The sequence below is a fragment of the Xylocopa sonorina genome, unplaced genomic scaffold (assembly GCF_050948175.1).
Source record: "Xylocopa sonorina isolate GNS202 unplaced genomic scaffold, iyXylSono1_principal scaffold0136, whole genome shotgun sequence".
NCBI lineage: Eukaryota > Metazoa > Arthropoda > Insecta > Hymenoptera > Apidae > Xylocopa > Xylocopa sonorina.
Window position 1 is genome coordinate 450,190 of NW_027490207.1, and position 17,591 is coordinate 467,780.

Below are 17,591 nucleotides of genomic sequence, written 5' to 3' on the forward strand. Positions count from 1 at the left end.
TAACTTTGAGGGAGACCTTGCGCACCAACCATCGGTGTATGCGTTTCATCCGTAGGACCGATATATCGTGTCGCCTCGAACTCCGTCGAGAGGTGAAAGCCGCCACGGTCTGGCGACGCCCGCGTCTCGTTCACCGGAGACGATTGGGTATCGACTTGTTCAAACTTTAGTACCAAGAGACTTAAAGATCAATAAAATATACATATACGATTACCCTGAACGGTGGATCACTTGGCTCGTGGGTCGATGAAGAACGCAGCTAATTGCGCGTCAACGTGTGAACTGCAGGACACATGAACATCGACATTTCGAACGCACATTGCGGTCCACGGATACAAATCCTGGACCACGCCTAGCTGAGGGTCGTTCCCGTAACCAAAATACTGCTTGCGTTGCGTTTCGTCGAATCTTTTTTCCCTACGGTGCTCGAATCTGCTCGCCGTCGTTCATTCTCGAATTAAATTACGAACGTTCCGTAGTTCGGGCGGCACCGAGAAAGGGAGGAAGAGAAGCGATACACGACGTACGAGCGATCTTTGGACGTTCGTCTGAGTCGTCCGTGACCGTGCCAAGGCAATCTGCGATTGGCAACGTGTGTGCGAGTGCGGGGTGCGTAAACGTGTTCATGGAACTCGACGGTGTGTCAATTAGGAACTCGCGTGAGTTCTTCGTGGCGTCGTGAGTCGTCCGTTAAACAGGCGACCGCCCACGGGGAACCGCTTCGTGTTTCGATCGCTGATTTTGTTCCACGTTCCGAATTCGCACACCCGCCACACGCATCGCCTTCACCTGCCTTTAGCGCACAATACGAACATGCCGCGCGCTCGACGTCGTTTAAAATGAATTTTTTTTCATGCCGCAAGAGCGCGGAAGAATTCTCGGTCGAGAGAGAAGAGATATATAAGAGAGAGAGCGACATCGTCGTAACGCGAGAGATGATGATGCGCATCCGATCGTTCGAAGTTCTCCTCGTACAGCCCCAGGGTGTTCGATCAGAAACCCGTTATCTCTGTTCTCTCCGCGTGTGTATAACATGTTCCGCGAGGGAAAAAAAAGATCTCTCACGCGGAACGTTACTCGGACATAGGCCGTCAATGCGCTGTAATGTCGTAACGTTATTCGTGAGGGCGCTCCAACTCGGCGTGTCCTTCGTTCTGAAGGATCAGGGTAATAAAATCGGGGGAAAAGGAGCCGCTCCGTTTCGATCTCTGCGTGTAACGCGCGGAAGGTGGAATAGCTGGAGAGTATAAACGGTGTTGATCGTTCGCAGCTACGACGATAAAGAGGACGGATGTTAAAGAAACACCGGTAGCTTGGTCGTCTAGCGAGAGTCTCGTATTTTTTTTTTATATTTTTGACGAATCTTATATAAAAGAAATACCGACACACGAAAGACATTGGCGAGGTGTATAAAACGCTTCGACGAGAACAACAACGAAGATGTGCGTGTAGTTCTTCTTGCCAGTTTCTCGAGCGGTAAATCAAAGGATCGCTGTGTCGGAGATGGACGAAAGTTCTTTTCATCGTCTGCCGTCTCCGTTCGCCGATGCTCTCTCCTCATCTTGTACATATTATACATACGAATCTCCTTACCTTCTCTCCGCAAGCGAGTTCGATGGCACGAATGAATTTCGTTCGTCACGTAGAGACGACCTCAGATTAGGTGAGATTATCCACTGAATTTAAGCATATTACTAAGCGGAGGAAAAGAAACTAACCAGGATTTCCTTAGTAACTGCGAGCGAACAGGAATGAGCCCAGCACTGAATCCCGCGGTTCCGCCGCTGGGAAATGTAGTGTTCGGGAGGATCCGTTTATCCCGAGACAACGAACCGCGTCCAAGTCCATCTTGGATGGGGCCAAGAAGGAAGTGTGGGATCTACATTATTTTGAAGTGTAGGTGGAGATAAACATAACGCGTTGCATTGAATATTACAACCTATCATGAAACATTGAAATGAGATGCGACATCGCGTTGAATGAAGCAATAGAACTCTATTGCTTAGGCAAGTAGACATCTAAGAGCGCTATCCCTCTGCAAGGGAGTGTAGTGTTCACATTCTTTTTAAGGGTAGAAGCAGATAAGCATAATGCGATGCATAGAGCTTTACAACTTACGTACTTACTTTGAACTGTTGATATGAAATGGGATATCACGTTTTATGAAGCATTAGTACTGTATCGCATCGATTTGTAAACATCTAGATACGATATTCCGTAGAAAGGAAGTGTAGGATTTACATTCTTTTAGAGTGTAGTGTGACGTCAGGCGTAGCGCCTGCCACCCATCAGCCTCTTTGCCGCCTCCAGCATCAATTCGCGCACGCAGGCAACCTGCCGTACACGCCTGCAAATCCAGCAACCAGCAGCGTTCGCGTGGGTGCTAGTGCACGCGCTCACTCGCACCTACGAGCACTCTGTCTCACGTCAATACGCATCGCTGTCTCGCTTACACCAACGAGCAACTCTGTCTCACTCGCACTTTTACGCATCGCCTTCTCGTTTCCATCTACAAGTTCCCATCCTCGCCTCCCTCGCACCGATGACTCCGTCCAGAAGGAAGAAGCCGTAGCCCGTCACCAGAATGGGGACTGTTCCCCATTTCAAGGAACCTCGAGACCAAGGCAGTCGAGGCACCGCCTGCTAACAGCTGGCCAGGCCCGGCAACGGCGCAAAATCTGTTCCACCGGGTAGTCTGACCGAGCTTGCGGCGGGCTAGGCGCACATACAGTCGAGAATGGATTGGTTGCGGCCCGATACCGTACGAGTACCGTCCGCAGCCGGGCGGGCGACCGAGGGTCTGCCGCGTGCGCAAGATTGCGGTGCTATAGGCGCTCACTCGGGCCGTAGATCGACGCGCAACGGGTCGCGACGTTCTACTAGGGGAGAAATATACGACTATATCACCGGAACGTTCGCCGACGACGGCGTGCCGCTCACTGTGGAACCGCGAGGGTACCACCGGGGCATCGCGCGCCATCGAGAGCCCGTATCGTCGTCGATGTATCTCTCCATTTGATCATTTGGGTTTCTCAGGTTTACCCCTGAACGGTTTCACGTACTCTTGAACTCTCTCTCTTCAAAGTTCTTTTCAACTTTCCCTCACGGTACTTGTTCGCTATCGGTCTCGTGGTCGTATTTAGTCTTAGATGGAGTTTACCACCCACTTAGGGCTGCACTCTCAAGCCACCCGACTCTAAGGAGAGATCGTCCCGAAACGCGTACCGGTCGTTACGGGCCTGGCACCCTCTGTGGATAAATGGCCCCATCCAAGATGGACTTGGACGCGGTTCTTTGTCTCGGGATAAACGGATCCTCCCGAACACTACATTTCCCAGCGGCGGAACCGCGGGATTCAGTGCTTCATAACTCCAACGTTCCAAAGTAAGGAAGTTGTATTCTTCTATGCATAGATTTATGCCTGTCTGCTTCTACGATTTGAAAGTATGTGAATTCTACAGTTCTATGCAACTAGATGGCGTTTTATAGTGTCGGCGTGTCAAAGCAGTATATTTCTAATGCTCCATGCAATGCAATAGCACATCTCATTTCAGCGTTTCAATGTAAGTAAGATGGAATCCTATATGCACAGCACTATGCTTATCTGATATTATACTTCATTAGAATGTGAAATCCGCAGTCCATGCTACATAATTGCGCTTTAATGGGTCTACTTGTCAATGCAATAGAGTTCGTAACCTGCATGCAATGCGATAGCGCATCTCTTTTTAACGTTTCAAGGTAAGTAACCTGTAACCTTATATGCATAGCAATATGCTTATATGCTTCTACACTTTTAATGAATGTCAATAGAAGGGATCCATAAAGCGGGATCGCGCTTCATAGTTTCTACGTGTCAAATAAACGTATTTCCTTGGTGGTATTCCGAAGGCGGTAAAGTATGTAACATGTTATCTTCTATTCATGTTATTATACTTGTGTGCTCCTACACAGCAACCGATTGTGAATTCTGCTGTTTCTTCCAGCGGAATGGGGTTTCATATTGTCTGCGTCTCAAAGCAACCTAAAGATACCTAAAGCATTACACCAAGCGATTGCACATCTTATTTCAACGATTCAAATTAAATAAGCTGTAAGCAATTATGCATGGCATTATACTTATCTGCTTCTATGCTTTATAATGCTTTGGGATGCGAGGAGAACCTCAACCCCCCCTTAATTGCCTAAAGAGAAGTCAAAAATCCAGCGGCCCTGCAGGTGAGACACCCGAGGGGGCGAGAAGAGGTGATCGCCGAAATCCACTGATCGATGGCCCTGAACAGTACCGAAGCGTACAGCCCGTCCCACCAAGGAGCCCCGAGGAGGATTCAGGAGACCCGAGGACCACCAGCGAATTCAAGGAAACTAAAGAAGAGAACGTGAGAGCTCATTCACTAAAGCGTCCCATTTTCATGCCGCATTTCATGTATCGCATATTGTATATTATATCTTATATCGTGAAGCGGGTGGTGATCCCCAATCATTCGCGGGCCACGAGGCCATAAATAAAGAATTCCCGGGGTCGTGTAGTCTATTTCTTTGGTGCTTTCTGAGCAGCTGGCGCCCAAGAAACTATAGTTTCGCAGTTTCGAAATACCTCCCCGTTTCGGTGATTATTTTTGCGTTTGCGAGCCCGCGAAATGTTGTACGTGAGTGGATACACTGTAGCGATAGATCGCTTTAGATTAAGGTACGTTTTACACCTTAAAGCATTTGAATAATTAACCCCTTCGAGCTTCCCTGACTTACTGTAGATAGGTTTCCGTCACAACTGATAGGGACCATCACTTTACATAGATATATAGAACACACATAGCTCTAAACGTAGAACTGAGAGTTTGAGAACTTCCTTTGAAACGTTGATAGTGAGGAGCTCCATCGGATTTTATAGAACTTCAGAACTTACTTGCTATGAAATGTAGGCAGATAAGGGCTATCGCATTACTTAGAACTTTAGAACCTGCTTACTTCAACAAAGATTTCTATTGGCTTCGTCCGTTCTTTTAGAAGAGTTTTTGATAAACCACTTACTTTTCATGTTTGCAATATTTTTAAAAGTATGCGAGGTGTAATCGTTTAAGTTTTAAAATGATTACTTAGTGTCGTTTATTATTTAGTAACTCGGATATAAACGTGTCTGCATAAGATTTAATCTATATGTTTATAAGCCTGAAATTTATGCAGTTTTTTGTTAGTAACTTATTGCTCAAACGGCAAAGATTCAGACCACTTCAAAATGGTTGACTTTCATCAATTTTCTTAAAAATTGAAATACTGTCCAACTACTTGCTTTAAAGACTGTAATTAATGCTTTCAGAATATTTTAACCCTTATAGATGAATTCTGGAATTGAAATTGAATGTTTGATTTATCTAACTCCTGTTTAGAACATCTTTCTTTCGGAACGTTCAAGTATTTTTCATATTCGTAATTATTGAAAATGTTTTGCTTCGTTCTCTAATTTAATATTTAGAATTTCCTAAGAAATATTTTGTATTGTAGTGAACTATATAATTGCAATTAGAATTCTTTATGAAATAATAATAACAGGGAGGTATGTATCCATTCTTGTAGTTTGGTAAAGAGTATTTAATCTTACTATTTAAAATGAAACATTAAGATTTGTTTACAATATAATGCAATTTAATTACCTCTTGATTTAAGTTCACAATGACAATCCCCCATATTTCAACAATTTTTTGAGCTGTCCTGGGGAATCCGCAGCTCAGTACTTATAAAATGGACGACAAACGAACAACCTAACCAAACGTACTCAAATCGATTTTTCAATACTAATATTATCATGTTTAACTTATCCTGCAAACTATTAAAATGCCCTTCGAACAGTGTTTATTCACTTGCTTCCACCACTGTTTACAATACGTATGTTTAATTTACCATCAAAACTGTAAGTATTATCGTCTTCTTTATTTTTTGCGACCTTCAATGGCTTCATGTTACAGGTCGTTGAACTCATTTTAAAATGCTCTATCGTATTACGGAAGAATGAACATACCAATTCATTTTAAAAAATGAAGGTAACCATCAAATGTCCAACATGCCTCCATTTACAAATAAACTATTTTCATCAACGGATGGGCGCTTTGTTCTATGCAATTTTATATCAACAAAAATTTCTATGAAACTTATAGCTTCAAGGATATCTGAGGTGCTAATTATTATTATCCCACGCTGCATATTGTTATGGATGTGTCCAACAAGGCAACGATGAACAAAGTTAGATTTAATATTACGATGTTTAATATATTCCTTATAATGTATTTGTTTTTCTCTAATTTAGCCATAAACAGTGTTCGCGTTGTCAGCAGATAAATATATTTGCTTTAGAATTACAAGAGCCGACAATATCGAAAGTAGAATATTTCTTTACTCCGCAGACCGAATCACTGGAAACGTTAACTAAAGTGCGTGCCTTTCAAAACAGTCAGATGCAAATTACGATACAACGTTTCGAAGAAATGGTACGTGTCACTCTTCTTTAGTTTTTGTTTTTTTTAATCAAAGGAAATTTAATTGAAGTATCCGCAAAATTTAAGGACAAAAAAGTTATTATAATCTTATGTAACATATATGATGGTGATAAACGATAAGTATATGGACCTGAGAATAGAAAGTAGTGAGCAGAAAAAGAAACTGATAGAACTGCAAAGTAGATCGATATATCTCACAAATGATGCTTCTACGTCCATAAAATCTGTTGAATAAGGAACTATTGCAAATACCAGGTATAATCAATATTACTTCTGCTCAGAAGCTATAACAGAATTGGACCGAAATGGATATAAAACAGGAATTTATATATTCAAAGAGAAAAAATGTATTACTTACAAATTACTTATGTTCGTAGAGATCTCACTAATTCAGGCTTCTTATCTTGCAGAACTAATCATTCATTTAACATGGGAAGGGGTCGAGGGATAGTAAAATATTCTCATATTTCATAACCTCGTTCGATACGTCAATTGGATCATGTAAAACATCGGACACTAATTGCATCTACACCTTCAGACCTTAAATATATAATTACAACATATTTAATACCGTTTTAATAACATTTTCCTATTATTTATATCTATGCTTAATAAATATATATTAATCGAATAAGTTGCTTTACCAAAGAATAAGAGAATCTGAGGATTATAAATCTGAGCATTACATAACAAACGTGCATTACATATATAATGTTACATGTAAAAAAAGATGAAGACCAAAAAGATCGTACATATGTTGAATCCACAATGCGGTCACAGAGATACAGAAACGGCAAAAATTCCCAACAATAATTAACAAAATTCAAAAAGGGAGAGGGGTGAAAATCCATCTCCTTGACGATGATAAGAAACAAGTCTGCCACGTGCACTACAATATCTCAAACAGCCAGCGGTTGGCACGCCAATGACAACGGATAGAAAGAATTACGTGGCAGAATAGTAAGTGAATAGTAAGAAAAACATATTTATTTGTTAGATGTTTATAAATTCAAATTTAAAAGTCCAAGTCGCATTTAATATACTATTGTTTAACAAGGTGATTTAATGTTGATTCAAATAGGCGTGGAGAACTAGCTGGTACTTCTGTCAATGTAATTTCATTTCTGCTGGATACAGTAAAAACACATTTGCAATTTAAGCAAGGTTTCACTAGATCTGGCGGATTTTCCAAATTTTAGAATGGGATGATGGCAGTAGTAGTTGGTTCAGCGCCAGGCGATAAACATATACAACAAGCAAAGTAACGTGAACGGATTTAAGATGTTCAAGATTATATAAATGAAACTATTACACTTTTATAATCCATGTACCGTTTCTGTTCTTTGTAACTTACAAAGAGTCTTAAGAATGTAACCCAACGTAAAGAAGATTGGAAACAGAGAAAGCAGGCCTTAATCTCAGATAAAGGAACCTTGGATCTGTTGGGTATCGTGGTTATTGGCGTGCTATGTTAAGAGATATGTCATTCAGTGTTAATTTTCTGAACGAGAACAATTCAAATAAATTTGGAGTCGACACATTGGAAAAAAATTTCTTCCAGTGAAAAATGCTGTATGCAGTGCAATAGCAACTTAACATCCCCTTGATATTCTACAGAAAACTTTATGTCATTTTCCTCGATTTACTAGAATTGAAACTATGAAATCTATTATGTAGTTTTTCTGCAACTGCTACCATACACACACGCGCGCACGCATACACACACGCGCACGTACATACGAAATCTATCAAGATTAAAGATACTGTATATCTATTGGCTATTGCATGGATAAATTGTAGAATTCCATTTGTAATTGATAATTAGATTATAAACATTTATATGCTTTTATCAGAAATTTAAATACGTCAAAATTGTAGCACGCAGATGTGTAAATATCACTTTGCGATTTCATTTCATTTTGGCAGTTATACTTATATATGAGGATCCATCCAGGCATAAAGCTTGATAATCTTTCAACTATAAAATAATTGTGGAACATTAGACTTTTTGCTAGCGTTGGTCCATTTTATCATTTTCGGAACTTATGAAGCAGCTAGAACTATAATAACAATGTACTTTATATCTTTTCTCATTGTTTCCAAAGAAAATATTAGATATGAATAACTATGTTCATGTTATTATAAATGTATGAGTAAAGTTCAATCTACATAAATAAACGTTTTCAAACGTATTTATTTAATTTTTATCATTTAGCGTTACGAAATGTATTACAAAAATATATAATAATATATATATATATATCACTTTAGTTTTTTCTATTATTTTAAATATTTTATATTATCATATCAAATTTTACAAAAAGTAACAAAATTTTTAAAAGTAGGAATAATTTTTCCTTGATTAGTTAATATGTCGGTTCTTTTTAAGAAGACGGTATTTAATTTTTCAAAGTAAGTTTCGACTTTCAATTGACCATTAATTTCTCTAATTTCATTGCTTTTCGTAGATCACCGCTAATTTTCAACTTTTCCATTACAGCTTTGTCCATGCAAGTTTTAATTCACCGAAAGATATATAATATTATGTTATTAGTAAAATTATTTTGCATTTATAATTAATTGAAACGTAAAAAATATATTTTTTTATGAGAAATCATTGCGAGAAAATTTTGGGAATCCATTGCTAATGTTGTACCTAGTGGTTGACTAGGTTCTCCCCTCGCTGCCACACCCTTTACTATTTTTAAGATCCAAAAACCGTGTACCAACTTTGTCACCTTTAAAATTTACGAAATTTACATATTGTGAATTTTGCAAAAGTGATGTTAATTAACTCTTGAATTATGGTTGCTTGGGCGATTAATCAGACTGATCTATGAGAAGCTGTAATGTACGAGGACTAATATATTTTCTTTTAACATAATGAACAATACAGTATTTGAGCTTACACTTTTGTTAACAAACTCGCTGTTCAAATTAGTTTGAATGACAATTAATATTTGCATGATCTTTTCCTCTGATTTATCTGCATAATTTGTTCGTTCTTTTCAATTGTCATATATAATTATTAAAATCTATATGTTCTAGAAAGGAATCAGGCAACAAGTTAACTTATCAATAATATTTATATTCTGTAAAATAAATTGATTTGTTTACTAAAATATAAATTATACATTCATGTATTAATTGTAAACCTTTAGTTAATTATTCACACCGGGATTACACGCATAATGGGTAAAATTAGACATTCCTTCAGTTTTCCAATATTGCCTCATAGAATAAAGACTAATTAGTAACAGATTTACTGTCTTTGCAAAATAAAAGTGTACATTGCATCACCCATTATTTCCAGCTTCCTACTATAATTTTGTGATTCTGGCTGGTGTTACTTGTTGTTAATAATCCATGAATAATCGACGACTGGAGTTACCAACAACCGATAATGTATGATATCACACACGAGTGGTGTAACCAATAGTAGGTAACTCAAGACTTATCAACGACTGGAGTTTCCTGCGGTCGGAAACTCACGATATATGGACAGTAGGTGATGCATGAGGTCGATAACTCATGATATTATAACGGCCGGTATTACCAATAGTCGGTAATTCAAGAACTATCGACGGATGACATTGTCAATTATCGATAATCCCTCTCTTACTTGGCATAACTTAATCTAACATCATCTAAACTTAATTTGAACCAAGCTAACCTCAGTTACACCTAATCGGACTTAACCTGCCTTCACTCAAATCTAACCCAACCTAGCCCAATCTAACTTTACCCCTTTTAAACATAAACCAATCAAACCAACGCTTTCTTAAATCTAATCTAACATAACTGAGCTACATGCAAACATTCCCAAATATAACCCAACCTAACCTAACCTAGCGTAACCGAACTAAATCAAACATAATCACACTTCCATCTCGTTTCAGAAGCAACCTCCGCAACTTTCCCAGGGATAAGGCTATGCAGTAAGCCTTCCGCAGTAACGGAGTGATTGAGATCCGCTCCGATTGAACGCTCCGTTTATTTACGTAATGTAATGTAATTATCAGCGGGTTCAATCGGAGCGGGTCCGCATCGAATACAGGAGCGTCTTTGGCGAAATGAAAACGAATAGTCTGAAAAGAATAAAACTTTACTAAAAAATGGTACGGAAATCCGACATATCTATGCGTATCTAATATACATCTAACTAAAACATAATTCGAAAAATACAAACGATAAGAGGGAACATTCTCCAATATATGACATATATAAATCAACGGATGCAAGAGAGAACACTCGATCTCGGGGTGGCGAGACCGGGGCGCTATCCTGAAGTAATCGTATAACGTCGTTTTCGGGATGGTGCAGTGAGGAAATGTGGAGGGTAGAGAGCATAAAGTAACAACAACGTAACTAAAGAGAAGGGAAAGGAAAATCTGTGGAAACATTGCATTCATTAAGAGGAAATCCTAGAAATTTCAGACAACAGATTATATACCATACTGTAAGGGCCTTGACGTTGTACCTTGGTACAACGAAATATGGCGATATCGTAGGAGAAAATAAAAAAATCGAGAAACTAAAAAAGAATTATATTGGTCTCAAAAGGATATATATCGATAGGTTTATATTGATACTTAGATATTTTCATTTCACCAACATTTTCACGGCAATCACTGGACCGTTTGTATAAACTCAGAATTATTGTTAACGAAATTTGCCACACTTTCAAAATTACTGTTAAGCTCTGCAAAAATATTGCAATCGACGAAACCATGGTTTCGTGGCGAGGACGTCTTAGTTTTGGCCAATATATCCCAGGAAAGGGCATAAATATGGTATAAGACATTGTAAACTGTACCTTCCGGATGGATACACCAACAACATTCTTATTTACGCCGGAAAAATGCAACCAGAATAGTTAGAGTGCAATAGTAGATGTGCATGCTGTAGTTATGACCTTGAAGGTTGAATTATCATTTGGACGCCGCGTATTATACGCAGATAATTTTGATAATAGTGTCCCATTGCCAAAAAACTTTTGCAAGAAGGAACATTTATTTGTGGTACAGTAAAAATTAATAACAAATTTCTCCCGCTGCAGATCAAATGGAAACAGTAACGGGGTGGCTTTATGTATTTTCAAAATGGGAACGGATTTAAATTCTTAAAATGGACGGATAAGAGACCGGTATGCATGGTAGCCACTTCTGAAAACCACAAATGTGTTGTTGTCCAGGGTAATAATAATAAGTTAAAGCCGGTCACAGTGTTCCTTTATAACAAAGCTACGAAGGGGTTTGACCATCCGACCAGATGTCTTCTTATCACAGTTGATTACGCAGAACAGTAAAGTGGTATAGAAAAATAGTTATCGAATTAGTTTGCGCGACTTCTCTCGTTAATTTCTATTGTATACATAGAAAATGAATTACCAAAGGTATGAAAATATTAAACATTTTCTGCTGTCGTTTCAAGAACGCGCGATAAAAACGAGACAGTGATGCAAAGAATGTTTTAAACATATATCTAGAATAAATCGTGGGCAGTATGCCGCGAATAAGGCAACAAAAGCAAAAACCTATTGCAACCAATGTAAGGGTCAACCGGAACTCCACCCAACATGTTTTGAAAAATTACATAAAAAAATTAAATAATTATGTTAGGTTTACAATATTGAATTGTTATATTTTAAAGATTGAATGTCTGCTTATAATGTTGGAAACTACTTTCCGAAATACAAGTGCGACCCAACGTGATGCACACCGGATCACAAAATAGACGCGTGTGACCAACCAGTGATGCAAGCCGCCCCAAAAATCAGACGCGAGTGACCCACCGATGATGCACACCACCTCACGGAACACACACGTGTGACACACCTGTGATGCACGCAGGCGTCAATGTGCTAAAAGTAGAAATTGGATGTGCCATCGCATCGCGTGGAGCATGAGATCATTACGGCTTTGACAAGCAGACAATATGAAAACCCATCACGATGCAAGAAACAGTGGAATTCACAATCTTTTGAAGCGTAGAAGTAGGTAAGGATAATGCGATACATAGAACATTACAACATTATTGCTTCCGAACGTTGAAATGAAATACACCACCGCACCGCATGCAGTATTAGAACTCTATTACTTTTACACGTAGACACTATGAAACGCCGTCCCGATGCATATCTCTGTAGAACTCATATTCTTTTGAAGTGTAGATGCAGATAAGCATAATGCTATGCACAGAAGATTATAGCTCACTTACTTTGAAATGTTGAAATGAGAAGTGCTATTGCATTGCGTGGAGTAGTAAACTTTTCTGCTTCGGCACGCAGACACTCTGATCTACCTTCTTGTTGCATGGAACTGTAGAATTCACATTCTTTTGAACTATAGAAGTATATAAGCATAATGCTATGCATGGAGGATTACAGCTTACTTAATTTGAAATCATGAAATGACATGCACAATTGCATTGCATGGAGCATTAGAACTCTATTCCATTCACATGCAGGCACTACAAGATGTAGCATTCACTTTCGACGGAAATGTAGAAGTAGATATGCACAGTGCTATGCTTAGCATATTTCAACATACTTAATTTGGAACGTTGCAATGATATGCGGCATTGCATTGTGTGAAGCAATAAAACACTACAGTATACACACGCAGAAACTGTGAAGCGCCATCCCGTTGCAGGGAACTGTAGAATTCACATTCATAGGAAGTATAGATGTCGATAAGCACAATGCTATTAACTGAAGATTGCAGTTTATTTAATTTGAAGCGTTGAAATGAGTGCGCCATCGCATTTCATGGAGCATTAGAATTCTATTGCTTTAACATCCAGTCACTATGAAGCGTCATCCTTTTGCATGTATTTATATTGTTCATATTCTAGGGAGGAGTAGGAACAGGCAAGCATAATTCAATGCATAGAAGATTAAGCTCACCTTGAAACGTTGAAATGAGATGCGTCATAGCATTAAATGGAGCAATAGAACTATACTGTTTTGACACGCAGACACTGTGAAGCGCCATCCCGTTGCATGGAACTGTAGATTTCACATTCTTTACAAATGTAGACGTAGTTTAGAATAATGCCATGCATAGAAGATTGCAGCTTACTTACTTTGAAACGTTTAAATGGGATGCGCTATCGCACTGTATGGTGCTTTAGAACTCTACTGCTTTGACACGCAGACACTATGAAGCACTATTCCCTTCCATGGAAATGTATAATTCACAATCTTTGAAAATATAGAAGCAGATAAGCATAATGCTTTGCTTAGAAGTTTTAGCTTACTTAGTTTGAAAATTTGGAATGAAATGCGCCTTTCAATTGCACAGAGTATTAGACCTCTTCTGTTTTGACAAGCAGACTCTGTGCAGCGTCATCCCGTTGCATGGAACAGTAGAATTTACAATCATTAGGCATAATATTATCTTTTGGTCATGATTTCTGTTGCCCTTCCAAGATTTTTCATCAAACATGATTTTTCGGGTTTTATCATTAACATAAGCTGTGGAACCGAAAATTCGTAAATACTTTACTTTTGGCTTTTTATCAAGCCACATTTCAAATGGCGTTTTACTTTGTTTTCAAGCCTTTGTTGGGCTCAAGTTTATTAAATACGTCGCAGTTAAAACTGCTTCCCCCTCAAAACACTTTATTCAAACTGGCACCACTTATAATCGTGCGTGCCTTTTCTGTTATAGTTCTGACCATTCTCTCAGAAACACCAATTGGAAGGTTCGCCAAACTGTTAGATGATAACTAGTACCTTTTTCTACACAATAATCTTTCATCTCGTTTGACAGATATTCTCTGCCATTATCGCTATACAAGTGAACAACTTTTAAATTAAAATGAGCCTCGCTTCTACTTACATAATCTTTAAATGCAGAAAATACTTCTGATTCATATGTAATCAAATATGTTACACAGTAAAGTGTATATTCGTCCACAAATAGGAGAAAATAATTCTTTCCGTTAATAGTTGAAGGAATAATAAAACCACATACATCTGAATAAACAATAAGCAATGGTCACTTTACATGCTCCATATTCTTTACCTTTTCGAATGATAATCGTGCTTGCTTACCTTTAATGCGAGCCTCACATAAATTATCATTCGGCACTATCATTTCAATATGACTTACATCACTGACCACATTTTTATCCTTCAATTCTACGAATTTTGATCTTCCAATGTGGCCCAAACGCTGGTGCCACAGTTCATAGTCATTATTTACTGCACTATGAATCTGGTGATTAATCAATGTTTCACCATTTTCCATTTGAAAATCAGTAACAGATAAGTTATTTTTTCCCTTACCTTTCATTATTTTCTGACCAGTTTTCATTACCTCAACGTTTCCATCTATCACAAATACGATGTCCATTCCTGCTTCTTGCATCCTTCTAACGGATAGCACCTTTTTGCCATCAAAATCTTCAAGGGTGTACTCAACTTCTCGAATGTCGGAAAGACATTGTCACGTTTGATAATGCGATCCGACGCTCCGCATTCCAACAGAAACTTTAATTTCTTTTTATGGTCCTCCCCATTTTCATTGTACCCCGTCATAAAGGCAAAAGAGGATGTCCCAGCCTTTTCAATACCCAATTCTTCTGTTTCTTGAGCTGCCTGGGCGATTACCTTTTTTTTTCCCGCGTGCTCGACCGTTCTTAATAATAAAAACGTTCTTTCATTTTATGCCCTTTCGTCCACAATGATGGCATTTTATATTTATCGTTTCTTTGGCCATTTAAATTATCCCATTTTGTCGTTTCTATTGGTTTGTCTTTTATGTATTTTTGGATTAAAATTGTCTCTATCTGTATGTATCTTCTGAGTATGTAATACATTCTCGCTTGTCGAGCAGCCTGTTCGTAATTTTACATCGTGGACCATTAAACGAGTTTTTATAAACGCTAATGTTAGGTTGTATTCGGAAAACGTTCTATCGCCGTAATTACTCGCCATAGCACGTTGGAAGGGTTAGCAGTAAATGGAAAGCTTTATCCGTTTCTTCTAATTTTACACACGCTGCTAAGAGTTCCGTGATTATATCGTTGAGTATTGTAAAACATTTGATCAAGGGCTGCTCTCCCTGTAGTTTTAAGCTTAATAGTTTTTTCTAACAGCCAATTGCGTGGCTAAACTCTCCCTTTCATATATGCCATCCAATTTCTGCAAAATTTCAGCAGCAGTCTTCAGATTATTTGCGAAGCTCAAAAAGGAATCTGCCAAACATTCAGCAATGACACCTTTCGCAATCCTTTCTGCTTTCCTCCAATCTTCAGATATTCTTACTGGAATGGGTTCATCAATAATTATTCAATTAGCTTAACCATGCACCAATTCTCAATTGCCACATACTGTAGCAATCACCATCAAATTGTTTAATGTTTCTCTTGGTTTTTGCACTTTCCATATTTCTCCTTTTTTTTCTTAAAGAAAGGTTTATATTCACTAACAATGTTTCTTCTACAATTTAATCACTTATTTATACTTCTGATATTACACATATAATCACATAGTCACATACAGAAAAGTTATCACTGAAAAGAATATCTACTAAAGTGTTACTACTATTAAAATACGTAAACTAGGCCCATAACCTATTGAATTATGGGTAAATATAAATGAAAAGCTGTCCAAAGTTTTTTATAGTCTGCAACTTTATTCTTAAGGTTTGAACGTACGTCTTCACGTTTTAAAAACTCGAATAATTGTGGGGACTCCGCATAGGAAATATAGTGTCCCCCTAAAGAAATAGACGACGCAAACTCTGCACGTGCTTTCCTTTCAGGCCACTAGGTATAAACAGTCGTGAACCCTACTCGAACAAGATTCATTTTTGTTTCTCCGTTGACATGTGAAATAATCCAACGGCAGTAAGCTGTTATGCATAGCATTATACTCATCTGCCACTACAGTTCAAAAAAATGTTAATTCTACATGTTCATGCAACAAGATGGCCCTTCATACAGTCTGCCTGTTGGAACAACGGAGTCTTAATGCTCCATGACATGCGGTGGCGAATCTCACATCAATGTTTCCGAGTAAGTAAGCTGAAACATTCTATGCATAGGATTACACTTATCTGCGAATGCACTTCATAAGAATGTGAATTCTACAGTTCCATGCAACAGGAAGCAGCTTCATAATGTCTACGTGTCAAATCAGGAGAGTCCTAATGCTCCATGCAATGCGATGTCGCATCTCATGTCAACGTTTTAAAGTAAGGTCTAATCGTGTATGCGTAGCATTATGCTCATCTGCTTCTACACTTCATAAGGTTGTGAATTCTACACTTCCATGCAACAGGGTGGCGTTTTATAGTGTCTACTTGTCAAAGCAATGGAGCTCTAATGCTCCATGCAATGCGACTGTGCATTTCATTTGTACGTATCGAATTTAGTAAGCTGCAATCTTCTGTGCATAACGTAGGAAACTCATTAATCAAAGACAATTACAAGGTTTTGTAAATCATTAAATAGTTCCTTTCAACTGAGATATTACTCCATGGACTGCTAATGAACAACTGCCTCATCATTTTAAAACGTACACACGAAATCTCATTTTTTCCGCACATTCGCTCTCGCTCGCATTCTAGAATATTCCACGCACTTAACATTTAAAACCTGAATTATTGATTAGCTTTTAAATTAAGATAATTTCGTTATCCTTCACTCGGCATGCCTATCCTGTATGAACATTCGTCCAGAATGTCTTCATTCCTATCGTCTTTGATTTGAGATAAATGTCATAGATTTCTTCGATCCACGATTTCATAGAATTTGCTGACGTAGATGTATGTAGGGGTCCTTTTCCTTCCTCTACCTTTCGAACTACAAGTCGTTGATTGCGTAACACTTGTGTAACTTCATACGATTCAAAATATTTATGAGCTATTTTTAGACCAGAACTCTGTTGCATATGTTTAATTGCTACTAGATCTCCTTCAGGATAAACTCTAGCTTTTCGTCTATTCTTGTTAAATATTCGCCTATTCTCTCGTTGGATTCTGCATATATTTTTGCTTGCTTGAGTCGTACTTCATCTCGTTTATCTTGAAAACGTGCGATCCATTCCTTTTCAAGTATGTCTCGGATGTCAAGATGACATTAAGACGT

The 17,591-nt window shown here is 38.4% G+C and overlaps 1 non-coding gene across 1 annotated transcript; it reads left to right on the forward strand.

Annotated features, from left to right (window-relative positions):
• Window positions 1-211: 211 nt before the first annotated feature.
• On the forward strand, window positions 212-366 carry LOC143432395 (5.8S ribosomal RNA). The gene has a single exon (XR_013103004.1). It is a non-coding gene; the product is annotated as a 5.8S ribosomal RNA (ribosomal RNA).
• Window positions 367-17,591: the final 17,225 nt, after the last annotated feature.